We start from the raw sequence: 20,296 nt of genomic DNA, 5'->3' as shown, positions 1-20,296 counted from the left end.
CCAGATAAAAGATTTCAAGATACTCAAATTTGTGAGCCTGGGAAAAAGTATAGCTTACCATTTAATCATCCTACATTTAAAATCTTTTGCTGATAAACTGCACTCACTTACTCAGAACTTCCAATCAGGTTCTTCGTGTCTCACATTTGAAACTGAATGGAGAAGGAGAGCCCCAAATCCCCAGACATTTCGGAATGTCTCCTACATGAAGCAGAGAACCCAAACTAAATCATCAAAATAAATAAGTCAAAGGAAATAGAGAACAATAAAAATGAAGGAAAACTGAAAGAAAAGAACAAAAACAGTTAATAGCCTTAGAAAGTATAAGAGAAGGCATTGCATTTAAAAGATCATGATGCCATCAAAAAGAAACTATCGGAAAACAAGACAGAATTGTAAGAAAATGTGACAACCAGGGTGGCTCAGTCGGTTAGGTGTCTGACTCTTGATTTCAGCTCAGATCAAGATCTCATGGGCCGTGAGAGTGGGGCCCCTCAGTTGGAAGTCTGCTTGACATTCTATCATTCTGCCCCTCCCTCCACTCACATGCATTCTCTCTCTCTAAAGTGAATAAATCTTAAAAAAAAAAAAGAAAGAAAATATTAACAACCAATAAAAAATAAGTTAGAGGGTTGAACATGATATCAAAAAAATCTCTCAAAAGAAACAATAAATCTCCCACAGGATAGAGCAATAAGATTGAAATACAAAAAAAAAAAAAAAAAAAAAAAATAGAGCAAAGAATAACTTTTAAAAAGAAGGGAAAAAAATGAAAAAAAAATTATACCAAACAAAATAACATCAGAAAAATTTTTAAAGGTACAAATTTCCAGGCAGAAAAGGGCTGAGACTCAACAATCCATTAAAGGAAATCCTTGTGTTGAAAACCAGATCACCGAGAATACAGTAGATACTAATAAAAGGATCTAAAGGGGAAAAATATGTATAAATATAACTCCTTAGCAGATAACAATTAAGAGCAAATTTCTCAACAACTGATAGAGTAAATTAGAAAATGACCTAAAATGTTTTCTTAAAAACAATTTTATTCATTTTTATTTTTAAAAAGATTTTACTTATTTGAGAGAGTAAGAGAGAGAGAGAGAGAGAGAGAGCATGAGAGGGGGTAGGGTCAGAGGGAGAAGCAGACTCCCCACTGAGCAGGGAGCCCGATATGGGACTCAATCCTGGGACTCCACGACCATGACCTGAGCCGAAGGCAGTTGTTTAACTGACAGCCATCCAGGCACCCTTAAATACAATTTTAATGTAGAATTTTATACCCAAATTATTAAATATGAAGATAGAATAAAGATATTTTCAAATACACATGAACTGAAAATTTTACTGCCACTTCTCAGAATGCTTAGACTATCTCAGGATGTCTTCAAACTAGGATCAGAAAAATATACCAAGAATAAGGAATCATGGGATCCAGAAATAGAGAATCCAACACAAGCAGTAAGTCAAGGGACATCCCTAAATGACAACAGTTAGGCATACAGGGCACACTTTTTTTTTAATGTAGATCAAATTATAATTCTACCAATAGAGTATAAAAATATACTTCACTATCATCTTTTGAATTAAATACTACTTTTAAAATATTTTACTAATTTGTTAATCAAAGCTTACCTCCGCTTTATTTTACATGTCTCTGCAGTTTTAAGAGTTTTTTCCTTGTAGTGATTATTCATTTTCCACCCTTTTCTCGAAGAGCTTTAAAAATCTACCTCTAGGTTAAGCCAGACCAGCAATGAGATGCTTTTATTGACTTAAACCTTGACATTGTGCTATTAATTGAGGGATGTCATAAGAAAGCAAACTCAGTGGTGTTAGTATGCTTATTGTGAATATTTTGTTGAGGATATGAATAATATATTATATGGTATTCTTGTAATGAAAAGCCACGTACCTTGGTTCTGAAGCAACTGCATTATTATCTTATGAAAACAGTTTTACATTCATCTTTTTATTTTGTTCACTTTTTTAATATATAGGAACTTAAAAGTTACATGCAGATACATTGAATGTCTTCACTGTGATATTTTTCCCTTTCAACTTTAGAAAGCTTATTTTTTCCATATTCAAATAGGAATAATAACCATCTTTCTTTTAATAGTTTAATACAGTAGTTCTTTAAGTTTTTAATCTATAATTTATTTTGTTGTACATTATGGGGAAAGGCTACACTTGGATTTTTTTTGCCCAAATAGCTAATATATCTATTCATTCATAAAACATCTCTCCCCAATTGACTAGAGAGTCTTCTTTTATAATATGTTCTGTTCTTTGGAATACAGTTTATTTCAGGGTTCTCTGTCTTGTTCCTTGGTTTGTTGATTTGTGTACCAGCAAACATCTTTTAATTATCATAATTTTGAAATTACTTTGAATTGTTGATTGTATATATCTTTTTTCACCTTCCGTCTGGTTGAAAAAATTACTTCGTAAATCTTTTTCCCGTTTGTTCTTGCTTCTAAACTTTAAGATGATTTTGTATGTCTTGCGGAAGAAAGCTTATTGTAATTCTGTAATTGCATTAAACCTACAACTTAGTTTGAAATAAATGTCATATTTATAAAAATGAGTCTTTTACTATAGAACGAACAATGTTTCGTCATTTATTCAAACCTGCTTTTCTATGCTGCAGTTAGGTTGTTTCTTTCTGTCCCACATATCATTTGTTAAGGATGGATATTTGTGCTTTTTGGTGTTGTTGCTAGTGTGCGGACGTATAGGAAAGCAACTTATGTTCTTATGTTTACTGTACAGTGCAGGCACTGTTGCCTGAAGAGCATGATACAATTTTCCTCATTTGCGAAATGATTCTTGTAAAAGTTGCTTAGCTCAGTGCCTGGTACTCAGGGGCCCTTTAACAGGAAGTAGCTGTGATGAGACCTTCGTGCCACCATTGTCATTACAGTATCTTATACTTTTTTTAATTCTGAGATTTAATATTTTGTTTTGTATTTCATAGGTCTATGAGCAGAGCATCTCCAGATAACTAAGTATATTTTCCAAAGACTTAGGCCTTTTCTTTCATGTTACATATGTTATACATGACTTCCAGAATAATATTAAATAACAACGCTGATGATACTGTGTAAATAATATTCATAATATTAAGTCATCCTTGCATTCCTGGAGTACCCTTCTTTGGTTGAGCTGGACAATAATTTTCATATATCATTGAATTTAATTTCTTAGCAATTAATATACATTCAGATTCATAAATTAAATTGATCTAAAACTTTTATTTGGTGCTTTTTAAAAAATCAACTTTTAGTGGGCTAGCTTCATAATGACTTTTCCATTACAGAAACATGCTGGGACTTTTTTTGGAGTATGGGCAAAGACGAAGCACTACATAACTATTACCCATATTTTCTATGTATCATTTAGCTTAAGCATTGCAAAAGCCCTCTGAAGTAGTATTCATATTCCTGTTACACAGATGAGAAAACTCAGGCAGACAAATGTTAAGTTTTCCAGTCTCAAAATGTATTAACTCACAGGTCTATGCATTGAACCACTACCCTGCTTATCACGACTTTCAAGATTATTTTCTCATTGTATTACAAGACAACCATTCTTTGTGTTAGGCCCCAATTTTGAAAATTCATTCATTCAGCAATGTTTATTGGGCACCTATTATGTGCCTGCTACTATTCTAGCAACAGAAGATGTAACAGTGAATAAAAGAGCAAACCAACTCTGATCTTGGGAAGTTTACATTTGAGTGAGTAGTAGCAAGTCATAAACATAATAAATAAGTAATTGATTTGTAGGTTGTGCTTAAAACAATGCTTGCATGGAAAAAAAGAACACAACTTTTTATGGCCCTTCAGATTATCTTCTCCACGAGGGGGAATGAAGAGAAAGACCACCCATTTTGTAGAAGGTGGAGATGCTGGCAACAAGGAAGACCAGATCAATAGTCTTATTAGAAGGATGAACATGGTATCTACCATGATTATTTTTGTAATCTGGCCAGGTAATAAGTGACCACTTTCAAATTGAAAAAGAAAAGAAAAGGCTTAAGTCAATTATCTATATGTCCACTTTCTACCCTAAGAATCTAGAAAGAGGAGCAAAGTAAGTCCAAAACAAGTAGAAAAAGGAAACAACAGAGGTAAGCAATGAAAAAAGAAAATGAACAAAAGCCAGAGAAAATCAGAAAGCCAAAAGGTGGATCTTTGAAAAGATCAATAAAATTAGTAACTTTTAACTAGACCAATCAAGGAAAAAAGAAAGAAAGAAAGAAAGAGTGCACCAATTAACCAGTATCAGAAATGAAAGAGGGTCATAATTATAGATCCTAAGACATTAAAAAAATAGAGAATTACAAATAAGTATATAGTATATATCCTTTTACAATTTTTACTCTTTCAAATAATAGTTATCTTAAGTTTTCCAAAAGGCTGTTTCAACCTATATTTTTGAAAATTATCTAAGTCAAGAGTGAGACTTTAAAAAAATCTCCTATTTAGTATAAGAAATTTTGCACACCTGAATCCCCTACCCACCTACCTACTTTTGTTGTTTCTCATAAATTGCTCTTTATTAAAAGAATCTAGGACTTAAATCTAAGTTATTTCATTTTAAAATTTTGTAAATATTTGTGGCTTTTTTTTCAGGATTAATTTCTGACACAGGCATTCAGTTTCAAAACTCAATTTCTAATCATAATTTTGGCCTAAATATAAGGTTAATTTTTTAAAAAGCGTAACATAAATGGAATGCCTTCTAATTCTTGAATTCATTAATTTAATTCAATGGTTCTCATACTTTCGCATGCATCAGAATCACCTGGAGGGCTTGTTAAAACAGACTGCTGGGCCCCAAACTACAGAGCTTCTGATTTAGTAAGTCTGGGGTTGGCCCTGAAAAATTTGTGCTTCTAATAAGTTCCCAGGTGATGCTTGCTGCTGGTCCAGAAACCACAATTTGAAAACCACTGTTGTAATTTATTACTCAGTTATTTAGTACATATATCTTCAATAATATTTTTAAAAAATGATATGTTGTATTTTCCGAGCCCTTGTGTATCTGAGAATTTTTGTCCTGAATCGATGCATTAATTATCAGCTTGGATGTATGATTACCTTTTCTCCTAAAAATTCATACTGCTCTGTTTCTTTCTGGAATTTAGTGTTGCTGAGACTGTATCTGTGGCTAGCCTAATTTTATCTACATAATCCTGCAATTCAAAATATTTTGCAGAATGTGCTAGCTAAAGGTCTCTGTACTGTTCTGGTTATCAGTGACTTCTTTCTAATGGAATTTCATATTAATTCAGAAAAGTTAAAAAAATGACCTAAAATGTTTGTCTTTCATTATTAATTAACATCTGGAAAATGCCTATTAAAGCAGTTACGATACAGGAAGTGAGCTAGAATAGTGACCGATACCATGGCAAGTGCTCAGTAAAATGCTAGGTATTACTGTTTTTTTCTTTTATTGTCTGCTGCCCCACTCCCATCCTGCTACCTTCATCACGAATTCCTTTTTGGGTTGTCTGTATATGTCCATCACCTTCCCTTTCATGATTTTAATTGTTCTGTCCTGTTTCTGTATATTTTTAGAGAGATTCCTAAGTCTATCTTTCGCAACACTGATTCAAGTTTCCACGGCTTCAATTTTGCTCTGTCGTAACAGCAATGTGGATTTTTTGTGCTACTGTATTTTTGCTTCTTTACGGTTTTTCTTGTTTTTCTTTTTCTTTTTTTTTTTTTTTTTTTGACCATTTCCCTATCCACTCTGTATCTTCTCATCTCGTGAATTGCCCCTTGCTTTTATTGTCTGCTTGGTTGGGCAAATCCCCTCTTCAGGACTAAAGGTAGACATAATGTTCATGTTCACATTTCAAAGCCAAATTGGCGGAATCTTGCAGGCCATGGGACTTTGTGAGATTAAAGCAGGAAAGTTTTATCTTTTTCTCCTTGCTTTGATCTGACACTCTGTACAGATGGAATACATGTAAAACTACATAATTCCCAGGGAACAGATACTAGGAATCTTGGAGCCTCTAATTTTACTTGAAGATCTTAGCTTATGAGGATTAGAGCTCTTAAGCATTAGGCATTGCCTCTAGCTACCCCTTGCTAACCCTCACAGAGAGAGAAAGATATAAGGTCTTCATTCATTCTAGAGTCTATCCTATGGCACTGGAACAATAGCAATCCTGTTTGCCTTAAAACAGGTATAAAAGTGTTTAAGTGCTTCTTGACTCTGTTTTTATCTACTCCCAGTGTAGGTAAAAAAAAATTAACCACTTCTCAAAAAGATTCTTATAATAATAGCTCTTTTGGGGGCGCCCGGGGGGCTCAGTCGTTAAGCGTCTGCCTTCGGCTCAGGGCGTGATCCCAGGGTCCTGGGATCGAGCCCCACATCAGGCTCCTCTACTAGGAGCCTGCTTCTTCCTCTCCCACTCCCCCTGCTTGTGTTCCCTCTCTCGCTGGCTGTCTCTATCTCTGTCAAATAAATAAATAAAATCTTTAAAAAAAATAGCTCTTTTGATACATCCAATCCTATACATATTCTCAAAAATACCTGGTCAGGAACTAGGAGTGGCAAAGAAGTGCTTTTAGAGTTTATTTGAGAGAAAGAGGAGGGGCAGAGGGAGAGGAAGAGAGAGAGAATCTCCAGCAGACTTCCCACTGAGCATGGAGCCTGAAGCAGGGCTGATCCCACAACCCTGAGATCATGATCTAAGCCAAAATCAAGAGTCCAGTGCTCAAGTGACTAGGCCATCCAGGCACCCAAGAAGGGTTTTTTATGATACACCCCATCACCCAAAGTTTAATACCCATCAATGAAGCTCACCAAATAGAAAGTTAGTGAAAATTGCTTGACAATTATGACAACCAACTAAATGAGAAGTAAACATTTTGTTGTTTCTTTGAAATTTTTTATACTTCTTATATCTTCATATATATTTTATACTCCTTCTATCTTCATATATTTGAGTGAGGATTTTAGAGAGTCCACCTGAGGGTCTACTCATTTAAAATCTAAGTTACTACATTTTAATTACTAAAATGAGAATGATCATTGACTACAGTTAACCTATGAATTGGTTCAACCTATATAATTGGTTCAATTCCTTCTCAAAAAATAAATACCTCAAATTTTTATTATATAAATTATGTCTTATAATGGTGGCATTCTCCGTATTAGAATCCCCCCACCCCTAAGATGAGAACTGAAGATTGAAGGTCAATGGGTATCAGAATCCTGAGATTCTTGAGGAAAAAACATCATATACAATCCTAGTCTCATCGCAGATCTACTGAATTAGATACTCTCTGAGCCCAGGATGAGCTTACTTAATAATCTCCTTAGGTGACTATTATCACACTAAAGACCCTGGTGATCCCTACTTATAGGTTTATATTATAAACCTATAAAAATGGTAAAACTAAAGAAAAGCCTTTGGGAATGATTTAGAATAATGTACAAGGAACAAATATAAAAACACACACGTACACATACACATAATTTCTACAAAAAAGTTACCATATTCTCATCTAGTATAAACTTGCTATTAAAACAAGGCTTTAGGGAACTAGAAAGGCTAAAGCAAAAGATATTTCAACCACTCAAACTATTATTGTTAGCTCAATTCATTTCTAATATGTTTTTATTTTACACTATTTAATAGAGAAATTTATAATTCCATTTTAATATTCCACTACACTAAAGTAAAAGACCAAACATTTGGAACTAGTGAACGAAAATCCAGAAACAATTTGATCCATTAAACCTTTGGCATCTCCCTTGAAAAGTACATATGTTTCTTTGTGCTATTTCTTAGTATATTAATATGAGAAATGCATGAAACCCAGAGGTTAATAGGAATACTGGGAGGTTTACTAGACCACTTACAGTGTAATTGTGACCTGTCATTCCTGTGAATTTTTTTTAAACAGTGATTAATCTTAGTGCTATATTCATAGATTATTTTCAGGCTGATATTTTTTGTTTAAGAAATACAAAAGTGGGTCTCTTGATATTTTCATCCTACAATATGTTGAGAATATTACAAAAGCATAATAGAGTAAATTAATACAGAATGAACAGGGGTGGGGAAGTAACTATAACATAGTGGTTAAATTCATAATATTAAGAGCCAGATAGCAAGAATCCCAATATATCTGGATACAAGCTGCGTGACATTACAGAATTTACTTGACTTTTCTGTACCTCAGTTTCTTTTTCAGTAAAACAGGTAAATAAATGTGACCAACTGATCAGGTTGTTGTACTGATCAAACAACATAACACATGAAAAACTCTTAGCATCTAGTACCTAGTAAAATGGCCTATATTATTTTTTTATTAAATATTTAATTTTAATTCCAGTATAGTGAACATACAGTGTTATTTATATTGGTTCTAGGTATACAATGTAGTGATTCAACAATTCTACACATTACTCCATCATGACAAGTGTACTCTTAATCCCCTTTACCTATTTCACTCATCCCCTGACCCACCTCCCCTCTGGAAACCATTTGTTTGTTCTCTATAGTAAGAGTCTGTTTTTTGGTTTCTCTATCTCTTTTATCCCCCCCTTGTTCACTTGTCTTATTTCTTAAATTCCACAAATGAATGAAATCATATGGCATCTTTCTTTCTCTGACTGACTTATTTTACTTGGCATTATACTCTCTAGCTCCATCCGTGTTGTTGCAAATGGCAAGATTTCATTCTTTTTATGACTGAATAATATTCCATTGTTTGTGTGTGTGTGTGTGTGTGTATATATATATATATTTCTGTATCCTTTCATCTATTGATGGACACTTGGGCTGCTTCTATAGTTTGGCTACTGTAAATAATGCTGCAATAATCATAGGGATGCATGTATCCCTCTGAATTCGTATTTTTGTATTCATTGGGTAAATACCCTGTAGTGTAATTACTGGTTCATAGGGTAGTTCTATTTTTAATTTTTTGAGGAATCTACATACTGTTTTCCACAGTGGCTGCACCTGTTTGCATTCCCACCAACAGAGCAAGAGGATTCCTTTTTCTCCACATCTTTGCCAACACTTGATTCTTATGTTTTTTGATTATAGCCATTCTGACAGGTGTGAAGTGATATCTCATTGTAGTTTTGATTTCCGTGATGATGAGTGATGTCGAGCATCTTTTCAAGTGTCTGTTGGCCATTTGTATGTCTTCTTTGGAGAAATGTCTGTCCATGTCTTCTGCCCAATTTTTAATTGGATTATTTGGTTTTGGGGTGTTGAGTTTGATAAGTTCTTTATATATTTTAGAAACTAACCCTTAATCGGATATGTTATTTGCAAATATTTTCTCCCATTCAGTAGGCTGTCTTTTAGTTTTGTTGATCATTTCCTCTGCTGTGCAGAAGTTTTTATCTTGGTGTAGTCCCAACACTTTATTTTTGCTTTTATTTACCTTGTCTCAGGAGACGTATCTAGAAAAATGTTGCTATGGCCAATGTCAGAGACATTACTGCCCATGTTCTCTTCTAGGATTTTATAGTTTCAGGTCTCACATTTAGGTCTTTAATTCACCTCAGATTTATTTTTGTGTATGGTGTAAGGAAGTGATCCAGTTTCAGTCTTTTGCATGTGGCCATATAGTTTTCCCAACACCATTTGTTGAAGACACTGTCTTTCTCCCATGGCTTTTTCTTCCCTCCTTTGTCAAAGATTAATTGAGGGTTTATTTCTGGGTTTTCTATTGTGTTCCATTGATCTATGTGTCTCTTTTTGTGCAGTACTGTACTGTTTTGATTACTACAGCTTTGTAGTACAACTTGAAATCTGGAGTATGATATCTCAAGTTTTTTCATTTTCAAGATGAAAGTTTTGACTATTCAGGATCTTTGTGATTCCATATAAATTTTAGGATTGTTTGTTCTAGTTTTGTGAAAAAAGCTTGGTATTCTAATAGGGATTTCATTAAATCTGAAGATTGCTTTGGGGAGTACGGACATTTTAACAATTTTTGTTCTTCCAATCCATGAGCGTGGAATATATTTCCATTTGTAGACATTCTCTTCAATTTCTTTCATCGATGTTTTATAGTTGTTTCAGAGTACAGGTTTTTCACCTCTTTGGTTGGTTTATTCCTAGGTATTTTATTTTTGGTGTAATTATAAATGGGATCGCTTTCCTAATTTCTCTTTCCATTGCTTGTTAGTGTATAGAAATGCAATGGATTTCTGTATTTTAATTTTGTATCCTACAAACTTACTAAATTCATTTATCAGTTCTAGTAGGTTTTTGGTAGAGTCTTTAGGGTTTTCTATATATAGTATCATGTCATCCGTGAATAGTGAAAGTTTTATGTTTCCCTTGCCAATGTGGATAGCTTTTATTCCTTTTTCTTCTCTGATTGCTGTGACTAGGACTTCCAGTACTATATTGAATATAAGTGGTAAGAGTGGACATCCTTGTCTTGTTCCTGACTTTAGGGGGAAAGCCCTCGGTTTTTCTCCACTGAGGATGATATTAGCTGTGGGTTTATCATCTGTGGCCTTTATTTTGTGTTAAGTTTTGTTCTCTCCAAACCACTTTGTTGATAGTTTTTATCATGAAGCGATGTTGTACCTTTTCATATGCTTTTTCTGTGTCTACTGAAATATTATATGGCTTTGATCCTTTCTCTTGTTGATGTGCTGTATCATGTTGACTCATTTGTAAATACTGAAATACCCATGGCATCCTGGGAATAAATCCCACTGGACTGTGGTGAATGATGTTTTTAATGTATTATTGGATTCGGTTTGCTAATATTTTGTTGAGGATTTTTGCACCTATTTCATCAGAGATATTGGCCTGTAGTTCTCTTTTTTATAGTGTCTTTATTTGGTTTTGGTATCAGGAGAATGCTGGCCTTGTAGAATGAATTTGTGTTTTCCTTCTTCTATTTTTTTTTGGAATACTTTGAGAAGAACAGATATTAACTCTTCCTTGAATGTTTGTAGAATTTACCTGTGAAGCATCTGGTCTTGGGCTTTTGTTTGTTGGGAGTTTTTTGATGACTGCTTCAATTTCATTGCTAGTAACAGGTCTGTTCAGATTTTCTATTTTCTCCTGACTCAGTTTTGGGAGGTTATATGTTTCTAGGAATTTATCCATTTCTTCCAAATTGTTCAATGTGTTCACATATAATTTTTCATAATATTCTCTTAAAATTGTATTTCTGTGGTGCTGGTTATTATTTCTCCTCTTTCATTTCCAATTTTGCCTAAGTTATCTCTCTCTCCCTCTCTTTCTTTTTGGGAGTCTTTATCAATTTTGTGATCTTTTTAGAGAACCAGCTCCTGGTTTCATTGATAGGTTCTACTGTTTTTTTGTTTCTATTTCATTTATTTCTGGTCTAATCTTTATTATTTCCTTCTTCTATTGGTTTTGGGTTTTGTTTGTTCTTTTTTTTTAGCTCCTTTAGAAGTAAGGTTAGGTTGTTTATTTGGGATTTTTCCTGCTTCTTGAGGTGGGTTTATATTGCTATAAACTTCCCTCTTCAAACTACTTTTGCTGCATAGTAAAGATTTTAGAATGTTGTGCTTTCATTTTCATTTGTCTCCATGTACTTTTTGATTTCCTCTTTGATTTCCTGTTTGAACCATTCATTCTTTAGTAGCATCTTATTTAACCTCTCCCCCTATTTTTTCTTCGTGGTTGATTTCTAGTTTCATAGCACTGCAGTCAGAAAAGATGCATATGACTTTGATCTTTTTGAGTTTGTTGAGACTTGTTTTGTGGTGTAATATGTGATCTGTTCTGGAGAATGTTCCATGTGCACTTGAAAAGAATGTATATTCTGCCATTTTTGGATGGAATGTTCTGAACCTATCTGTTAAATCTATTTGTTCTAGTGTGTCATTCAAAGCCACCATTTCCTTGTGGATTTCCTGTTTGGATGATCTGTCCATCAATGTGAGTGGGGTGTTAAATTCCCTACTATTATTGTATTACTGTTGAATACCTCCTTTATGTTTATTATTAACTGTTTTAAGTACCTGGGTGCTCCTAAGTTGGGTGCATAAATATTTACAATTGTTATATCTTCTTTTTGGACTGTCCCCTTAATGATATAGTGTCCTTCTTTATCTCTTGCTACAGTCTTTGTTAAAAGTCTATTATGTCCAATATAAGTGTTGCTACCCCAGCTTTCTTTTCATATTCGTTTGCATGGATAAATGCTTCCCCATCCATTCACTTTCAACCTTCCTGTGTCTTTAGGTCTGAAATGAGTCTCTTGTAGGTCTTATTTTTTTACCCATTCTGTCATCCTATGTTTTTGATTAGGGTACTTAGTCCATTTACCCTCAAGGTAATTATTGATAGATATGTATTTATTGTCATTTTGTTACTTGTTTTATGGTTATTTTGTAGTTTTTCTCTACTTCTTTCTTCTTTTGCTCTCTTCTCTCATGCTTAGTTGGCTTTCTTTAGTGATATAGATGGATTCCTTTCTCTCTCTCTCTCTTTTTTTTTTTTTTTTTTTTGCATCTCTATTACTGGTTTTTAATTTGTGGCTACTATTCTGTTTGTATATAACATCTTCTGTATATAGCAGTCTATATTAAGTTGATGGTTGCTTAAGTTTGAACCCATTCTTTACTCCTCTCCCCCTGGTGTTTTAGGTGTATGGTGTCATACTTTACACATTGCTTTATTTTGTGAGTCCCTGGACTGATTTTTACAGATATACTTATTTTTACTGCTTTTGTGTTTCCTACTTTTCTTACTCTTGCTTACGGTCTTTACTTTTCACTGAGAGTCCCCTTTAACATTTCTTGTAGGGCTAGTTTAGTGGTCATAAATTCCTTTAACTTTTGTTTGTCCAGGAAACTCTTTCTCTCTCCTTCTATTCTGAATGATGGCCTTGCTGGATAGACTATTCTTGGCTGCAATTTTTTTCCTTTCAGCACTTTGAATATATCATAAGATGGCCTATATTCTGTTAGTTAAAATTTCTTACTCAGTTACCAAAAGTTCACCAGCAAGTCAAGTTGGATGTCAGAGATTAAGAGGTAGTATCATTTCCCAAACCTTCTCAGTTATACACAGCTAAATATTAAGGATCAAAAGGTGTGTCTTTCGTGTCTCAATGTGTCTATGCCTTTCCTAGGCTTTAGAGGAGATCATGAAGAAACAGGAATGGCTCCTACTTTTAAGAAGCTTATAATCCAAACAGGTCTGTCATTAACCAGATGTGTTAAATGAACTGAGAGCAATTTAGAAGCATTCCTTGAACTCTTGACTTCTGATCTATACACTTTTCAAATTAAGTTAAACCGATCAAAATTTCTCATATCATATCATGCCAGGTGTGTGCTAAAAGAGTTTCATCTTCTTATTTTATTTTAATTTAATTTTATCTATATTTTATATTGTTTTGTTTTAAATGAGGGAAAGTGAGAAATGGTGCAGTTTCCTTTTTTTCCCTTTCAGAAGGGGCTTTGCAAGGGTTTTTGGTCCAATTTCTTCCTCACCTCGCCACCTTCAAAACGTCCTTCTCTCTCTCCCCACCTAATGAAAAAGTAGTATCTCTGAATTACTTAGTGGTGCTTTTTGCAAGCTCAGTTGAAATTATAAAGGAGAGGACACTGCTGCTGGGGAAAAAGATGGATCTGTCCAAAAAGAAGGTGAGACAGTTGCAGGAACACATGGTCATTTGTAACCGACTGAAGATTAGAAAGAAGAAATTAAAAAAGACACCCAAAGTTTTTTCTCAGTATCAGAGTTGGACCAAGCCCTCATACAGTTTATCTAAGTCAGTAAGAAATAAGGTTATTTATTGCTGAATTGATGACAGCTTCACTTCAAGCAAACGCTGCATGTTTACACTTTAAGAAAAATGCCTGAATGCTTCCTGTCATTTTTTTGTTCTTTGGAAGGAATTAAAGAATTTTTCCCTAATTCACCTCCTTGCTCAATTTTCCAATATAGTGATGGAGTGATACAGATAATAAGGCCATGATTTTGACAATGGTCACAGAAGAGTACATTCACAGATTTTCAAATCCAGATAGAATAAATGTTGCATTAGTAAATGACATTCATAGCCTATTAGAATTTAATGAGTATATTACATGTAGACAGAGACTTATCATGGCAGATATTGGATTAAGACATTTATGAAAATGACTAGCAGTTCATCTTTGGAGACAGATCTGAGTTTGAATCCAAACTATGACATGTCCTGGCTACGTAAACTTTGGCAAGTTGCTTAACCATCTGGAGTTTGAGCTTCTAAAGCTATAAAATGGGGCCAGTGATGTCTGCATCATAGAGTTATTTATATAAGAATGCATATAAAGTGTTCAATATGGTGCTGGGCAAATAAAGATCATATTATTCAAAGGCCCTGATATTCCTATATAGCTGCTACTCATTGTTTGAATAGCCAGTGCTGAGGAGTGCAGAAATGCTGACTGATTTTGCCGGTAACACAAAAGTCTGGCAATATAAAATTTCAAATGCTACCACTAGCACATATTAACTTATATATATACTGAGATTTATTAGCCCATGCATGAAAATTTACTTAAAATTACTGGTGCTATTTTAAGAAACATAGTCAAATTGACATAAAAAGGAAAACCAAGGTACTGCTTTGTTGTCATAAGGTTGTGTGAAGATTAGATGAACTAACCTAGTGGTCTTCTCAAAGAAGGATGTATATCCAGTGTTGCACTTCTTATGCAAGTAAGTATCCCATGGGCAAACTAATCTTAGGGAATCATTTTCTAGATCCTTGATTTCCATTATATTATATCTTATATTTTTTATTTTATCTTAAATTTTGTATGCCTGAGAAAGAGTAGTTAAAATATGCTGATTCTTTTATTTCCAACTCTTATGTCTTAACAGTCCTTTCTATCTTGGGAAAAAAAAGCTTATTTCTCAATGATCTCAAATATTATAATGACATATTGCTCAACAGTAAAAATTCTGGGGTATCAAACAAAATGATAATTCAAACTATTGGTTTTGGTTTTAAAGAAGTGATTTATGATTGGGTAACAAATATTTTTGACAGTCAGGTGACTTCCAAGTTACTTCTTCATCAAAACTGAAAGAGGAGCTCATCAAATTGCCTAATTGTGTTTGGTGAAGATTGCTAAGTAACTTTTAGTTTATGATGTGGAAAGTGTTCAAAGATTTGGATTAAGTGAGTATAATAAAACTCTTTGCAGTCCCCTTTAATTATTTAGATGAACAAAGATTTTCAATATTCATATCCAAAAAACAATAGTAGAATAGAATAATGCCAATCCTGTCATTTTTAGGAAAAATGTGCATCAATAAGAAATATATGATTTAATTGTTTTTAAGAAGCTATATTTTCCTCAAGAAGTGTATTTCCAATAAAATTTACTTTTATGTTGAATAATTATCATTATTTATAATGAATTTATATTATGATAAAGTATAAATTGTCAATTAGAACAATACGGAAGAAAAATTACCATTAAAGCCTTAACCTAGAAATTTAAAAAATATAAATGTCATATTATAGACATACATTTTGTTAAAGAGAAATTCTATAGGGCAATCCATAAAAGATGTTCAAACTTAAATGAAAACAGGATAAAATTTGGTGAGGAAGTTGACTGGAAATACTAGTTCAATGGAAAAAATTATGTAAAACTTTCAACTATTATTTCAAGCCTGTTTATGTATTTTTAAATGAGTCATGATGAGTATAAAGTCACCGTGCTATTGAGACTCTATTAGGTTTATTTAAAAGAATAATGTAGCCATTCCATCTTAAGAATTAATATTTGCAGAATGTGGGAGACTATGTCTTTTATTATCACTTAAACTTATGGCTAAAATTTGTAAGGTTGACTTAAAATGGGTAAGGAGTACATAATTTATATTTTTTTAAATGTGGGGTATTCGTGGGCATAAAAATTTGAAGAACACTAAAATAATGGGTATAAAATCCTTACACACATTGAATCAAAGTATTAGACTCTACAAATGCATAGCAAGTGAAGTTAAGCTGGCCTGACCAGATTCCGTTACCTTCTCTAGTATGATCCTTCCTTTATCATCAGTCCTGTGTCATCTGGGCAGTCTGCACCTTTGAGCATCAGACACTGGATGGGTCTCTTGAGAATGCACTATGCCCCACACTTAAAGACCTTTTAGAATTTGGGGTAAAATATGCTATCAGGGATTCAGATAGTATTAAATTGTTGGGGCTGCTTACCAGGACACTCTTTCATTCAGGAAAACTGCAGGAAGCTTCTATGATTGACAAACAGTATTACCAACAGTCTATAAACGTAACTTTGGAAGACTCTCAGTGTGTAGTATAACTATGCTAATGGCAAGGACACTGCATTGAAACAGCTTCTCCCCACGACATTGGTTATCCCTTCCCTTCTACTGATAAAAAGGATGCCACTGTATGGGGATGACAGGCAAAACATAAAGGATGAGACAAAAGCAGGAGGCTACCAATACTGCTGTCTCCTACAGTTTAAGAGTCTGAGGAAATAACTACATTCATTGATATGTAAGTGTTTGTTCTGGGAGAGAACTGTTACTATTCAATATGTTAGAAGAAAAACATGGTATTGCACAATCATGAGCTTAATTTTACCCTCGTCTGCCTCTGACACCTGTTTCCTTTCCAAAGGACTACTTAGTGGCACTTAGAATGGATTTTCTTTGCATAACATGGTTTGTATTCAACTTTAATTCTTAAAAATTTTTTCATTTTTGAAGTATAGTTGATATACAATGTTATATTAGTTTCAGATGTACCACATAGTGATTTGACAATTCTATGCATTACTCAACGCTCACCACCATAAGTGCAGTCACCATCTGTCATCATACAATGTTATTACAATATTATTGAATATATTCCCTATGCTGTACTTTTCATCTCCATGACTTATTTATTTTATAATGGGAAACATTTAATTTTAAATGGAGTGACATATTCTTTCTATTCTGAACACTCAAATACTGTTTTCTACTACTGTTCTCTCTCTTTTTTTTTAAAGATTTTATTTATTTGACAGAGAGAAAGAGAGCACAAGCAGGGGTAGCAGCAGAGGGAGGGGGAGAAGCAGGCTTCCTACTAAGCAGGGAGCCCAATGTAGGGCTGATCCCAGGACCCTGGGATCATGACCTGAGCTGAAAGCGGAAGCTTAATTGACTGAGCCACCAGGCACCTCTTCTACTACTTTTCTTAAGAATGAATTCTGATCCTATTTGTCACAATTTGTTTCAGAGACTTAGCTGTGGCCAGAGATTCTAAATTTGTGTCTGGAATACCATGTTTCTTGGATTTTACCACTGATTAATCTTTTGGCACTATTTTGGAGATAAGATCTCAAATCAAAATACTCAATGACACTAACCTTTCTTCATTTACCGTTCAATGTGGATTCTCAGGCCTTCCCAGACCTCTCAGGTAGGAGCACAACAACCTGTATTCTAATGAGTCCTCCAGGGTCTGGGGCACACTGAAGTTTGAGAACCACTGATCTACCAGAATCTCACCTCACAACAGGGCTTTCTATAAGTTAAAACTGGCTCCAGATTAGAAGGTAAATAAGAATATTTCCCTTGACAACATACATAAATCCTTACACATAAAATAATTGTACGTATAAATCATAAGTCCAAAAATTAAGGGTTAATCTAATTTTGATTATGTAATCAGGCATTTGCTTCTATCAGGTTTTAAGATATTCAGCTTCTGAGAGCCAATGACAGTTTGATAGTTCTCTCGATGTTAGGGATAAATGTGTTGGCTTTATAGTCTGGGCAATGCTGGGGAGTTTGGTCTAATGCTTGGGGATTTAAGCCGAGGAATGGTTAAGGATGGTGAGGAATCTCATTCTAGTCATGCCCTCCTTTCCTAATTTCCCTTTTCACCGTTTGGTCTTCTTCCCCTTTTCCTTAGGGAGCTGAGTGATTGATAGCCTAATCCAATGACTGTATTACAGCTGCCTCAACTAGGACTCTTTTCCTTATCATTAGCAGTTAGCCTATGGTTAAATTCACAGCTCACTGCTTGGTACAGCCCCTGAGATTTAAGGGTCTGGCCTTTAGAAAATATTTAACATAAAACTGAAATCTTGACATACTGAGAACTCAGTTCTCTGCAAGGGCTTCTTTAATTAATCCAATGTACTGTACCATTGTTCTGTATGAGACGGTGACATGGTGAACTGTTTCTGAAGCTTACAGAGATGTGTAGTTCTAAATTAAACAGTCACTGACGTGTACCTACACTGATTTTTTAGTACAGTAGATATGCATGAATCTGTGAATATTTAAATTCAATCTCAAACAGTGACACAATACTCCTTAGTTTTACTTTCATAATAGAACATTTTTTGATTAATTTCAAGCTTGAAGTCATTCTTTATGGAAAACACACACACACACACGCACACGCACACATACACATACAGAGGAAAGAAATTTAATAATTCATTAGCACTGCTGCAAAGGTAAGTTTTCTTTTATGCTTGTCAGAGTCCTTTGGTTTACAAAGTCTATCGAATATTTTCTTAGGAGGTGATATAGACATGAATTTATTTTCCTAATTTTGAATAAAAGGAAACATATATAATATCCACATGGCCATGAATGTGTTGGCTCTTAAATACTTTTTGATTTTACCATTTATCTGCAGGACAATAGTTATTTTAAAATACCTAAGGAAAGGATGTAGACCTTGATCTATGCTTTAAACCTTTGCCCTTGCTCCAGTCCGTCGATGAGCTGTAAGCGTCTATGAATATGGCAGCTGAGTCCCAGATGAAAAATTATGCATCTCATAAACTGCTATTCTGCTGAAATGTCAAGCCAAGGCAAGGCTGTACCTCAAACTCAGCACTTGGCATTTTCCTTCTGTCTGCTTTGTTGCCATGAAGCAAACATGAACAGTGAGGATTTGTGTAGGGCAGGTAGCAGGCGAGCTCACCGTCAAAAATCTATTATTAGGGCTCTGATCTCCTGAACAGACCAACGACAGCCAAACAGTGTAAAATTCGGGCTCCAGGAAAGGCAATATAATGCAAAAGGGGATTCTTTGTCAATCTGTACATGAATATATTCAAATGAGCTTGATTTAAATGAGAATACTTCTAATGGTGAGCTTCTCTCAACCAAACTGATAATTTATAATGAAATTTGTAATTCAGCATCTTTATTTGATATGCCTACTTTGACTGTTCTGCAAATATACTACATATATTTATATAACAAGGTCTTTAATAATTTGATCAGTTAAACTTGTGATGGCCTAAGAATATTTATGTGAATAATAGACTATATCTTTTTGCATTATTTTGTACACACACAGACAAAAAAGAAAAGAGATGAGTGAGTATAAAGTGAAAGGTTCTCCTTTTAATTATTCTTTTTTGGCATAATTTATCAGTGCTTTTTTTATTCATTTAAATGTTACCTTTATTTTTCAGGTTATTTTAGATATTTCAGTATTAAAACCTAAGCTCTTATTGATAAAGATGGTGACAATAGATAGTCGAAATTTTATGACAGTGAGTAGGCGTGTTTTTCTAAAAGGATTTTATGCATCAGTAATTATGTGATTGACAATAAAAAAAGTCCAGCCCATTAACAACAGCTCCTCATAAGAAAAAAAACAAATCCAATACTGCACTTTATGATATAATTGTAATGTATGGTGTAAGAACTTAAAGTAATCTTGCCAAAATCTTCAGTTGCTTGCATGTGTGTAAATAGCTATTCAAAGCAAATTGTAAATTTTGGGTTTTCAATCTACTATGTGTTCTGTCATTGTCCTCATTTTACAAAAATAAACTAATAAATACATCAAAATAAGTTTAAGTTCATGAGTGGAATGGGTTAAATTAAATTTGCTTTTAAGTAATGCCCAGTACCTGAGTTCAACACTGCTGAGTCACTATATGGTCCCAATAATCATGCTTAAGTAACTTTTTAAAACACGAACATGAAATATTGATTTTAAAATGAAAGCACCTTTAGGAGGCTTGTAACTATGAGAACTCAGAGTTCAGTGCCTAATAGCCCAAGCAGCTGGATTTCAAATCATTCATTATTTATTTGAGAATATAAGGGCATTTATGGAGTATGCCATTGTCATTTGTTAAGAAATACACAATCTTCTCTTAAATCTGTAATATCCTATATGTAATTAGTAAATTTGGGTTCCTGAAATAGAGATCAAATCTTGAAGGCCATCTTTGTTGAATTATTCAGAAATCAGTATTAGAATTTTTAGGTATTACTGTCAAATAAAATGTGTTCTATTGTTTT

At 33.9% G+C, this 20,296-nt stretch overlaps 1 protein-coding gene and 1 long non-coding RNA gene across 3 annotated transcripts in view; both read right to left on the bottom strand.

The window, feature by feature from the left end:
• The window catches only part of DPYD (dihydropyrimidine dehydrogenase), a 788,358-nt gene that overhangs the window by 186,767 nt on the left and 581,295 nt on the right, over positions 1–20,296 (bottom strand). The gene's annotated exons all lie outside the window — the stretch shown is intronic.
• On the bottom strand, positions 5,703–18,433 carry LOC121102057. Its single transcript, XR_005834104.1, has 2 exons — positions 17,148–18,433; positions 5,703–6,376 (listed from the first exon to the last, which is right to left on the bottom strand). It is a non-coding gene; the product is annotated as an uncharacterized LOC121102057 (long non-coding RNA).

Source organism: Ursus maritimus, unplaced genomic scaffold (genome assembly GCF_017311325.1).
Source record: "Ursus maritimus isolate PB19 unplaced genomic scaffold, ASM1731132v1 scaffold_12, whole genome shotgun sequence".
Classification (NCBI taxonomy): Eukaryota; Metazoa; Chordata; class Mammalia; order Carnivora; family Ursidae; genus Ursus; species Ursus maritimus.
This window is presented reverse-complemented; position numbering and strand designations above follow the sequence as displayed.